Raw genomic sequence first — 13,516 nt, 5'->3', positions numbered from 1 at the left:
TAATGCAGAACAGGCTCAAGCCTAAAAACACATCCCTTTAGTAACCATGGCAGAAATAATAAGACAAGAAAAATATGGTACAAAAAGAGATATATATTAACTTGCTTTAAAAAATAGCTTCCACCCCCAAATTACCATGTAGCATAATCATTTACACAAACATATCCAGGCCAGAGAAGCCAATGGAAAATTCAGTCGTCATCCAGTTCTTCAGTGGGGAATGCTGACATCTATATATGCCCTATCCGGCAGGTTGGCAGCAGCATTTAGACAGCTACTGCTTTCTTGATGGATCCTTACCATTATAAATACTCACATATTTGCATATTCATTGAGCGTTTTTGAGGACACTTGCCAGGTATGGTTATGTTATATATGGACTGGGTTCTACTGAAATCTAGCTAGTGCACCTGCTCTAATCATTCATGGCCTCTGCCTGAAAATAATGAGTTGGACCTGCTTTAACCAGACAAAATCCTTGCCTGAAAATAACTATCCCTGGGACTGTTCACAAAGAGAACTTTAAGTAGAAGACATTGGCCCATGGTTATATGACAACTAGGGCAACTAGCTTCCCTGTGTCGTCTTCCACCTACCCTTACAGTTATACTATTGCACAACCGGAGTCACTTTATAAACCACGTATTTGCATATGATGACAATATCATTTTTAAGATGAAATGCAGCAAAATATGTTTATTATATTATACAGATAAAACTTTAACTTCATTTAAATAATCTATATTCTTCACTGGGACTGTCGTGAAACATGTACTACGAAGATATTTCAATGTTCCTTAAACGTTTTGAAGAATCGGCGCTCTAAGCTTACAAATGGCTTAACTTCTATTACAGAGCTGATTGTGTAGCGATCGGTTACTTGGAGAAAGAAAAGCATGGACTGCAGGGGTGGCTACGCCAATATATATTGAACATAAAATAGAAAGAGAAAATAATGACACAGCAAAAAACGCAGCGGCAAATTTTGGCAAAAGTTAAATGCTTGTGTCATGAGCACGAGGCTGCTATGCAGTGTCTGCAACAGACGTGACCATCCACCGTGCATAAGATACCATATTGACATTGGCGGGTGAAGGGGCCACCGATTCTTCCTCTGCTCAGGACTGCCACAAGCCTAGAGCCGCCCCTGAGTACTGCTGCAATAAATGATGTCATCGAAGGTCACACACAATCACTGCACCGTGAAACCCATGTTTAATAACGTGCTTTAACTCCTGTCATCATGAAAATGATATCACTTATACATCTCAGTATTTTAGTTATTCAGAGCGCTGTAATATCACGAATGTAATGGATTCTGTGTCCAGTTGGAGGAAGAGAGCCGGTTTAAGAAGCAAGTAGTGATTCACACACATAGAAGATCACATACAAAACAAAGCATTTAACATGCTACTTTAATTACAATGTGATTTGAGAAACTGGTTAATTAAACGATTTTAAGATGAAGTTTATGATGTTCTACTTTAATGACAAAATAAACTACATGATTAAAGTGGAAATTTCGAGATTGAAGTTGACATTTCGTGCTTTTTCCCCACTGTGTGCCTTTTTTTTCTATGTACCCTAATAAGCTTTCATATGGCACTCAGACAGTGGGCTACAAATCGCCTTTTTACGGTGACTTTGATATATGACTTCTTTTTTATTTCCGGCACTGTGCGACTTTGTGAATGTAAGCTTTCAGGTTTCTCCAACATGCTATGTCACTCGATCAACTTCCTTTTTGTTGATTATACCACGGTTTAATTAAACAAATAGTATGTTTTTTCTTTGCTAAAATTCTTATATTTTCCCCCATGCTTTTCCCATTGTCTTTTCACAGAAGGCTGAGTTTAAGGGCGATTTATATTGATTTGCATATTCAAAGAGGTGAAATTCTGGGAGGAGTTGGGGCGTTACATAAAGCACGTGCACAAGCGTTACTTTTCATGCTGATTGGAATTTATGTAGCAGAAGAACGTGGAAGTTGGAGTATGCACAGATTCTTGCATCTGGATTTTTCTGTGCGTAAGCACATTTCGGCTTCTGTGCTTACGCCATGTTATAGTGTGAATTCTATGCACGGCGTTATACATGAGGCCCCTGGTGATTCCCATTTCCTAAATGCAGCTGATATGACAAAGGGTACTGGCAAATTTCTTAAAGGGCATTTAGCACCTCTAGTAGATACATATAGTACAATATCTTTCCTTTTGGACTATACACAGTTTTAGCCATTTTCCATCTGGTAGAGAGCATCAAATTTCCTATAGTACCACACACCTCAATGATATGATTGAGCAAAATGTTATTCTGGTCTTAAAGAAACCAAATATTTTGTGTACAAAAATAAGTGAAGCCACAACAGTAGGAAAAGGAGGCATTTCTTGTTTCATTGGCCAAGATCCAAGAATAAGAGGTAAGTGCAGATGTTTCTATGACTAGCAAGGTATTTTCAGAGAATAATGTGTTTTTTAATGAGTTTGATTTCTTGTTCAACTGGTATGGAAAAATATACCAAACAAAGTGGTATGGATTCTCTAAGTTAAGACTGTCCCTTAGTCACTAGATTTACTCCAAATGCACAGTCTTTATTTTGGCTACCTCTGACTTTTTACTTCATTTTAATCTCCACATAGACCCATATGAAATACAGCTGGGAGCAGAGCTCACTCAAACCATCAGCGAAAATGAGCACCCTGTTGTGTTCTAGAATAAGTTGTTGGGCCAGGGCCAGAAGTGTTGTGCTTTGGATAGGGAAGCCAAGAAGTTCCTTCACCTACGTCTATATTGCTTTAAGGGAATGGATAAAATTGGGACTTTCAACAGCAGCAATTTAGACACTTTTCCCACTTTCAGACTCATGTCAGATTGCATTGTGACTGATAAAAAGGGATTTGACCATAGTATTGGCTTAAACTGGGCAAATTTAAATTAAATACAGAATGGATTTGTAGGTTGTGATTTTAAGACTGATTTGTATGTTTTGTCCCCGGTCTGGAAGTCAATGACCTAGAGGAAGATCTGTGACTTTGACCTCACTCCATCCACTGGCCACTAAACCATCTAACCGCTAAAATTTGTATAGAATCAAGTAGACCAAAATAATTTAACTATATCCTCAGCTAATGAGCAATAGTCACTGCTGACAGTGTGTTTGTGCGCCTCTGTTTAATTAACAGAAAAATAAACAGAGCTTTCCCATCAGGTAACCCTATCTTTCTTTCTTCTTACAGTTTATTATACAGCCATTTATGGTTTCTGTTTTTTTTTTGCTTTAAGTTTTCTCCTGGGCCCCTGTGTTATTTCACATTTGTTACTGATAATACCTATTTAATTTTTTTAGGAGGTCTACATTGTTAGTATAACTTCTCTTTTATATGTATTATTGTATGCTAAAACTTAGTGTAGTATGATCTTTTACTATGGAGATCCATTTAGTAATATCATTTATTGGTAGCATGGCCATTGTATAACATTCTATATATCTTAAAACTGAATAAAAGAAAACTGGAAGTCACCAGAAATAAGGGACTTGTCTTGAAACACACTGAACGATTTACCTTGTATTCAACTAATACCTCTGTTACACATTTGGATAATTTGTGTGTATTTCAGTTCAGGTTTTGTATTTTTATTCACACTCTTTAATCACAGGAGTTCAAATTACCAGGATGTCCAGCATCTATTAAAAACGTGATGACTGATTTTAAGGCAATCTTGTGGCAATCTGAACTTTAGAATTTATTCTGTGATGCACTCTTATTCTGTTTTGTTTCTGCTGTGCATATGGTGAATGATGAATTTGGAACACTGTTTTCTTATATTTTGTTCTTGGTAACCAAATAATCAGAGACTGCAAGCTAGGTCTATACACATTTGATGGTGACGTGAACATAACAGTATCTCTTAGTTTGTTGAGAATCCTACAGTATTTGACTAACCATTTAATGGGGGTTTTACTATTAAGTTTTTAAATTGTGACTAATATTGCACAACTGCTTTCATCCATTTTGCTTTATCATATGAAAGAAGTGGTTTGCTTACTTTTGATTTATTTCTACACAAGCTAGCTATAGATGGGGAGGTAATAAGTCTATTTGTTTACAGGGTCATTATTTGTCAAGTGTAGAGAGTAATGGATCAAACCTTACTGTTACATTATGCAATTTAGAGATGAAAATGTGGCTGATTTGGAGGTCAAACTATTTTGTGTATAGCAGGAGTTTAACAGAAGACCAGCAGGTAATTTTTTATTTTTTGCTTATTCACAAGACACATTCGCATTTAAAGTGATATTGCTCCCTATTTTAAATATTTTTATGTGCTGAAATACATACAAAAATACAGAAAAAAGTGTCATAATTCAAATTTTATACCCATCATGCTTTTTGCTCACAAAAGCCTCCTAAAAGTTTCAATAGGACTGTCACACACATATTTGAAACTATTCTATGAGAAAATATATTCCAGACATATCATCTTAAAATGGACTTAAAATGGATTTATGTCACTAAACAATGGAGCAAAAGGCAAACAGTGTGCTCATTTGAGTGCTTTTTTAGAGTCAATGAAAGACAGACATTCACACAACTTACACTCTCATTTTACTCTAATGTAAAACCAAATACAATAGGTTATTTAAAAATATCTTTTTAGTATTTGCTCTGTACTAGGACAGTGTGAATGTAAGACTTGCAATAACATAAGAAAACAATGAGGTAAAATATTTTCAAATTAAAGTTAACATTATTCTCGAGTAGCAAACTATTTTTTCTGCTTCCAAATTATTCTGTATTATACATTTACAGACCTACACTTTTGAGGCTCTTAAGTTTGAACTGTTATGGGGCCCCTTCACAACAAGCAACCACTGCTCATAAAAACAATAGGCTTAGGCTAATCTACCACAATTCCACCTTTATTACTTACCTTACTTTTCTTAAAATAAGATTTACTAGGGAGCTTACCCCTGCTCGCCAACCACCCTTGCCTGCACTACACGGCAGCCACTCGCATCTCTGCTGCTTGTGTTGTAAAGAGGGGGGCCTGAACACACCCTAAGGAAACGCGGTCGCTCCACTGAAACCCCCTCTTAAACGGTGATACAATGGGAATCAAATGCAGTTTTTTTTACCTCCTCTTTGATTGATCAGCTGCTAGCTTGCTGCTGCTGCCATGCCGCATGATCTTCATCTTGCACAGCGCTTCAAACATTTAAAAGCCTGCACAGGAGCTGTCCTACCCTTTGTCTTTTATTTCCGGCCCCGGGCTTGGTTAAATCTGTTGGCACAAAATCTCATTGTGAGGGATGTGAGTTCTTGCTATTTTAGTTTATAATTTAAAAATGGAATAAGAATCTTACATTTTAACAATACCACATTAAATTTCGATAAATTCTGAAAAGAATGATACCAAATATACATATGTAGGTTTTTAAATAAGCCCGATTTAAAGCATGACAAAAAACTTGCCATAAAAAGTTACATAAAATTGTTGCACAAAATCGGTGCACTTTTAAGTTTAGGATTTCATATATATAGAGTAGATTTCTGAGTAGTGGTAGTTAAAACATTCCATCGTTATTAACACTAAGCACTAAAAAGTAAATAAAAACCATTTGCATACTCAGTCCATCACTCCATCAGTATGAGGATATCTTTTTCTTATGGTTTTTGTCTCTTTCTGATTTCGAAGCACATATCAGTTCTATATACCCAACCTACAATAATTTATCCCCTACACTATTCTAACATGCTTGACTCCCACCCAGAAACATTTTTGACGTTATTAAACAGGTCACGCGACTGACATGAGGCATTAGTGTATCATTGTCTAAGTTGTTACAAACGCCATTTCTGTGTGCCAAGTGATTTGTGCTTATGTGTTTGATAGAAAATTGATTGGGCTGTGGTGAACGATTCTAGTAGATGGCTGCAAAAGTCTAGACGTTTCTCCATCATATTTTCGTACGAATAAATTGTAAGTATTGCAGTTTTTATAAATATATAATTATTTTGCTTTATAATTTGCTATATACTTTCTTTAAAATCATTTTTAAATGTGGAAAACACATTTTTTCTTACAAAAACTAATGACAGATTTAGATTTTAAAGAACACAAGGGGGCGTTATCATTTTTATTTATTAAATTATACAAACACGTACAAACATTTGACTTTTTAATTACAATAAAATAATCAGGATCTCATGCATTCTTTCATAGTGGTATCTATTTTTTTTCAATGTTTCAGACAACATAGTTTAAAGGATAAATAATATATAAATTTTTGATTATTATATAAATATTCTTGATTTTTGTAAGAAAAGATGCTGCAAAATCACAAAATTACAAACTTTATTAAGTTTATTTAACAACCATGAGTTGGCAAGAAAGAAGATATATATATATATTTAACTTTTCAACAATATTTTAGATTTTATTTTGCTTTTGTACTTAGATAAGTACATGCATAGCAACATCAGCTATAAATTATATGTTTCATTTTTTTTACAGATATTCAATAAAATAAAATGAGCACAACAAAAAAATTAAGTGGGTCAGAAGGAAGAAAACAAAGGAAGGCTCAGAATGAAGAATGTGCGAAGTCAAGCAAAATTCTGAGAGTATTTTTGAAAAGCAATAAAGATTCTGAATCATCGACATCAGAATCAGTAGAGTATATAACGTTGCACACATCACATAACCCTATTATTAGATTTGAGGAAGAAGACTTAGAAGAGAGGTACAGCAGTGAAACATTTAAATAAAATGGAATACCAATATTCATCAAATTCTGAAAAAGATTCGGATGATGATTCACCTGATCCAGTTCAACAAGACAAGCCAAAATGTACTAAAATTATAGCTGATGTGATTGCTACAGAGAAGGAAATATGGTAACAAGTATTTAAGGTGGTGTTGTGCTGCATAAAATATTTAGCCAAACAAAATTTGGCCCTAAGAGGCCACAGAGAAAGTACCATGGAGAGTCAAAGAAACGCTGTAAATTTTATAGAACTTCTGAAGCTTATTGCAGAGTTCGATCCAATTATGAAGGGCCATCTTTCGTATGTGCAGCAAAATCTAGGATTAACTACATATCTTTCACCAGAAATACAAAATGAATTTATCCGGCTTCTAGCAGCTACAGTTAGAGAAAAACTTGTGTATGACATCCAACGTGCCAAAATACTATGGTATGTTTGATTCAACTCCTGACGCGGCTCACCAAGAGCAAATGTCAGAAACTGTTAGATATGTAGATTTTAACTTTGAGGAAAAAACTGTAGTTGTAAAGGAGTCTTTCCTAGGATTCATTCAATTTCAAACCCATAAAAAAGATGCAGCAAGTATTGCAGATATAATATTGCAGCAACTAGAGAAGGACAAATTACCTTTAGAAGACTGTCAATCACAGTGTTACGACAATGCATCTGTAATGTCTGGCTACAAGTCAGGAGTGCAACAAAGACTTACAGAACTTAACTCAAAAGCTATATTTGTTAACTGTGATAACCATACACTTAATTTAGTTGGGGTTCATGCTGCTAGTCATGAGGTAGCAGCTGTGACGTTTTTTTAGTACTGTACAAGCTATCTATGTTTATTTTTCAAGGTCAACTCATCGATGGGAAAGACTGAAAACTGCTCTAGGTGTATCAGTGAAGTCGGAGTCAGAAACTCGCTGGAGTGCCAGAGTAGAAGCTGTTAAACCAGTACATGATCAACTCAGAAACTTAGTAGAACTACAGTATTTGAAAATATTGCAGCGGATCATGATGAAAATGCAGATACAAGAAGTGATGCAATTCAGTTGTTGCATTGGATCTTAACATTTGAGTTTTTTGTTCTTTTTCAGTTCTGGAATACTGTACTTGCCAAGATTGACCGGGTTCATAAAAGATTTCAGGACCACACCATGAACTTACACAATGCTGCTCAAGATATTCCGGCTTTACAAGAGTATTTCCTACAAAACATGATGTGATGCCATATGCATGACACCTCTTGAAGAAGCAAAGGAACTGTGTAATACTTGTAATGTCCAAGTTGGGAGACGACAGAGAAAGAAGAAGAAAAGGCCTGGCGAAATTGCAGAGGATGTAGGGATCACAGCAGAGAATGAAAAGTATGATGGACAAAATACACACAGAAATGAGAGACAGATTGATCAGCTTGAAGAAACTGGACTCTAGTTTTGGCTTTCTTTTAGATATAAATGGACTAAAGTCTACAAGCAACGAAAATAGCTTGAAACAGAGTTGCATTTTCATGGGAAACTTTTACGATACAGACTTGGATGGCTTGGAGATATATACTGAACTAATGGACTGCTGAATGCTACTCAAGACAAGAGCTGATGTTAAGCTTTCGACACCAGAGGACTTGCTTCGCTTTATTGTATAGTATGGGGAAGATGTATTTCCAAATCTGAGAGTTGGTCTTCAGATTTTACTGACTGTTGGAACCTCCATCACCAGTTGTGAAAGATTTTTCAGTAAATGAAAACTTATCTTGTCCTACCTGAGATCATCCATGGTACAGGAAAGATTGTCAGCCTTGGCTTTGCTGAGTGTGGAGCGGGAGGTTACCTACAGCATACATTTTGATGAACTAATCGATAAATTTGCAGCAGCAAAGTCTAGGAAAAGTTCTCTTTGAAGTTAATAATTACATTTAAAGCATTATACATCAAACTATTTTTTTTTACTTTATACAAACTTCATTTTGAGGTTATTATATTATTATATCCAATGTAATGTTTGTTTTTGCAATGTTAAATTTGAATAATATTTTAGAATAATTATATTTTTGAACTACCATTGTTGTCTTAATTATTTTACTTCATTCTATCTTTATAGATTTAGTGAAACCTTAAAAATATACGCATAAAAGTGCTTTAAAAAATTAAAATATTTAAAAATTTTAAACTATTTAAAATAAAAAAATTTCTTTTATCTTAAAATACTATTATTTTAAATACATTTTTTAAAAATTTTCTTTCCCTTCTCCATTGCAATTTGGCAAACAGGAGGGGGCGTTAAATTTTCAGTTGTCCCCGGGCGCTGAAAACCCAAGCTACGCCTCTGATCACAAGTGCTATCACATTGAAAAGGCAATAACAATGCTAATGTGATTCACATCTTAACAGCTTACATTTTTTGTTGTGATTCTTTTTGTATCCACCAAAGAATATATTTTTATTATCTTTTAATTTTTACCATACTTTAAATGTGCACAGCTAAAAAGAGTATTATGTTTAGAATATTTTAAGTTTTTATAAGATTATTTGTGAAAATAAAAAGTTACTGAAATCTTGTCCTTTGCAATGACCCCAATCAACAGAGTATGTTTTAATTTTTTCCATTACAGTTAGTCTAAATTAAATCATTTTAGTTAAATTTGTAAATGTTAATAGTTTTTTAAACTATTTATAATTATTTTATATTCAGCATGTTTAGAATGAAACATTCTTAATTTGATTTTTTTTTCATTCACAGCTAGCCTATATGTTAATTTAACTATTATTTTGTATTGAATGAAAGTATATTATTTTTATTCAAAAAAAAAAAACAAATCTTGTCATACAGTAGATACCCAACATGTTTAAACAATGTGGACTAAAGTCACTTTTAAGGCCCCTCTGGGATTAGAAGCCCTGCAGTTTAGGCTTCATTAATTTCATCAGTAGCTCTTCCCATGCTTAAAGAAGATGGTTGAATATGCCAGGTTTTGCATGTTTACAATGCAGGAGGAAATCCTGCAGTATTCCTAGAATGACCACTTTGACACACCCACCAAACCAGACATGAACACATTTTACACACAATTATTATTAGAAAACATAGTCCTAGATAAGAAGGCATATTAATAGAATAGGAAAAAAAATATAATCCAGAAAAGTGAAACACAGATTCAGGAAGAGCCCCAAAAAAATGCCATCCGAAATTCCAAAATAAAGCGAGAAAGAAATGATACTTGAGACCTTGAAATGCCCTTCTTTTAAAATAATACATTGATCATAACTGCATGTCATTAAACACTCTACAGCAAAATGCACAAAAAAAACCCCCAGAAAATCAAAATTACAAGGGAAAGGTATTTACTATCTGGAGAAAAACAAAACAAACAAAAAAAGAATATCACATAAATAACACACACAACACAAAATACTTCTATACACAATCTGTTTATATGTAAACTGTCTATATCAAAACTAGATTAGAAATTTGATCAAAAATATTGGTCATATTTCATTCTTGGTTCGTTTTACACATAGATGGTTGCTGTTACCCTAATGAAAGAGTTTCAGTCAGCATAGACAGTAATTAACAATCAAAGTGTTGGTATAATGAAATATCATCATGCTCTATTTTAGCAGGTTTTATAACTAAATCTATATTTCCAATATGGTTTAATTAATTTGTGTTCTGAATTCTGATAAAACATTTTCTGGATACGTTGGTGATTTATGGGCATGATTACCAATAAGGCTAATTTTACATTGCTACATGTCTTATGTTATCTGTTTCCAAAGTGAATTTAACATAGCAAAGGGCAAGGGGTTTAGAAAGTTCATTGTCTAAAGGCACACCCAAGATAATAATGCATCACCTGAAACCGCTTTCACACCAGTTATTCCTGCAGCTGACTCTTTTAAACAGCTCAAACATTGTGCAGCAATATATTATCTAGATAAAAAGCAGACAGATGACATTGCATTGTGCTCTAAATGGTTTTGCCAAATAATATCTGGTTTAGTGACAAACTAAATTGCTACCACAAAATTATGACTTACTGAAAGTCTCTAACAAAATAAGTAAGCTTCTTGTTTCAATTTAAAAAATAAGGAGCTTTATATGGATCCCTATTCTGATACCTAAAGGTGCATGACTGTTCTGCTTTTAGTATTAATCTACACATTTAATTAAACAACCAGTTATAAGATTACCCTTGGGTCTTATTTCTATACATTTTTGGATTACTGCTCCCTGCAGCACAATTTTCTTCTTTGATCAGAATTAGAATAATATTTTAATGGCAGGTTCAGTATAGCTCTAACCAAATAACTAAATTAAACAAATTAAATAGAATAGTTTCCACTGACAAGTTAAAAGTCCATAATTTAAAAATAATTGTATAACATACATTTTCTGGATTGCTCAATGAATGATTCATAAAATGTGATCTACTTTCCATCTATGTCATAATATCCTCAAAGTGACTCATGACATAGTATTCTAAAACACAATTAGCCCAATTTGGTATTGTAAGATGTCCAATCCTATCCTGATGACATCAAGTGCAAGGCAAGAAACCAGCCATAGATAGGAAGACGGTCCAGTGCAGGTCCCATTGACACATACACACACAAACACCAATCCCCCCATTTAGAATTCCCAATTGACTTGTCCTGTCTTAGGAGATATGAGGAGAAAAACTGGAGTAAATGGAGAGAAACAAACAAAGGTAAAGTGAGAACACAAACATCATAGTCCTAACCACTATGGTAATGTGCCGTCCTTGAAGCAATTGACCTTTACTTATATTTACAGAAAAAAATCAGTATTCTAATCTTTTAAAATCGTTTGTTAAACTACTGTATAATGTATTTATTGTAACGATATTCACTGTGTTTTAGCAAATTTTACTGCCATTGCTTAGCAGCAATTCAAGTCAGCATTTCACAACTTTTGTGCTTTGTTAACTCATCAAACTTCATAAATATGACAGTTCTTAAATTTGAGTCTTTGCTTTCACAGGATCTTAGCGCTTTTCTGCATCATGTATTTTTAAGTACAATCATCAGGCTTGTTTAAAAGATTTGCCTTAGAACTTGTTGAAAAGACTACTTTTAATAACCATGTGTTTTCAGTGTATGTAATGTGGCCAGCACAAGACTTTATAGTTACAACAAGAGTATAGTACACAGTGTCATTTTACAAAAATACAGTATATGGAAGATGTAATACCACTACAGCCTTTGAAATTTTTGAATTTCAAATAGCTTGTTTGAAAATCATAAAATTCTTTCTTCCAAAATACTAAGTGTGTGTATAAAATTATGAGTGTTGTTGGCATCAGCTTTAAAGCTTCTAAACTTTAAAAACTCAAAGCTAAATAGCTGATTTCACCCCCAACCCAATCAACTCTTAAAGGTAACAAGTGCAAGGTGCTAAAAAAATTTCATAGAAATTGGTGGGTTTTTTTTTGTGTTACAGTGTCCACAAAACTTTAACTGCAAGCACATATTTCTAAAAATGTGCAAAAATATTTTATGCATATCAATTATTTTCCCTTGTTCTCCACTGTACAATGGCGTGCAAAAGTATTCCATCCCATTGAACGTCATAATAATTTTCTACATGACAAAAGATTTGTACTCTGTGGCGGTCAGCTGGGGGTTGTGTCCAGCTGGGACGCCTGGAAGGACTGGGAAACAGACTGTGCCTCTCCCGGACCACGAAAGGGGAGCTGCCCTGGTTTGTATGGGGGCCTGGAAGCTCAACCCTGTAGGGGCCTGTGGCCACCGCCGGGGGTGCTCAGAGAAGTGTGGAGCCCAGGATGTCAGCACTTCCGCCATACCTGGAAGTGCTGCCAGAAAGAATACCAGGGACACCTGGAGTGCTTCTGGGTGCTCATGCAGCACTTCCACCACACCAGGAAGTGCCGCATGAAGATCGTCAGAGGGCACCTGAAGCACATCCGGGTGGATATAAGAGAGGCTGCCTTTTTCCAGTCGTTAGCCAGAGTCGGGAGGAAGAGGACAAAGCTTGGGAAAGAGGAACAGAGGCTTTAAGGGTGTTTGGTGCAGGGGCACTTTGTAAATAAATACGTGTGTGTTGGAAATTTCGGTGTCTACCTGTTTGTGTCCAGGCTCAATCTCCACAACTTATATTTATCCATTCAGTATTTTTAATGTGAACTCTTCTTATACTGTAATAATACATTTCCAAAGTCAAATTAAACCACTTTCTATACATATTTAACTGAAGAAGAATCAACTCAAAAGTTAGTGTTTGCATAAGTATTTAAACCTCTGAGCTTTGGAAGCTTCAGGACTACACAAATGACAAATTAATCATAAATAACATAAAGGTGATAGGCATTTTACCATAATTAAACATAATTAGGTACTACCTTTGAATTCTTTATATCTTTCTGGATATAAAAAGCACTTTTTTATAAGAGCCATTGAACAATCACTGCAAAAATGAAAATAAAGGAGTATTCTGCTGATGTGAGAAACAAAATCAATGAAATGCAAATGGCAGGATTTGGCTACAAAAAAAATCAAAGAGTTTTAATGTCCCGTTGAGCACTGATAATTCCATCATCAGAAAGTGGAAGGTTCATCACAGCGCCCAGAGTCTTTACTAGAACAGGCCATCCCTCAAAACTAAACATCAGAGCAAGACATCAACTGGTGACAGAGGCTTCTAAAAATCCAATAGTCACTCTCAGAAGTCCACAGTGCTCTTTGGAGTGAAGGTGTATGGGTCCACAATTTCAA

This window comes from Polypterus senegalus, chromosome 7 (assembly GCF_016835505.1).
Source record: "Polypterus senegalus isolate Bchr_013 chromosome 7, ASM1683550v1, whole genome shotgun sequence".
NCBI lineage: Eukaryota > Metazoa > Chordata > Cladistia > Polypteriformes > Polypteridae > Polypterus > Polypterus senegalus.
This window is presented reverse-complemented; position numbering follows the sequence as displayed.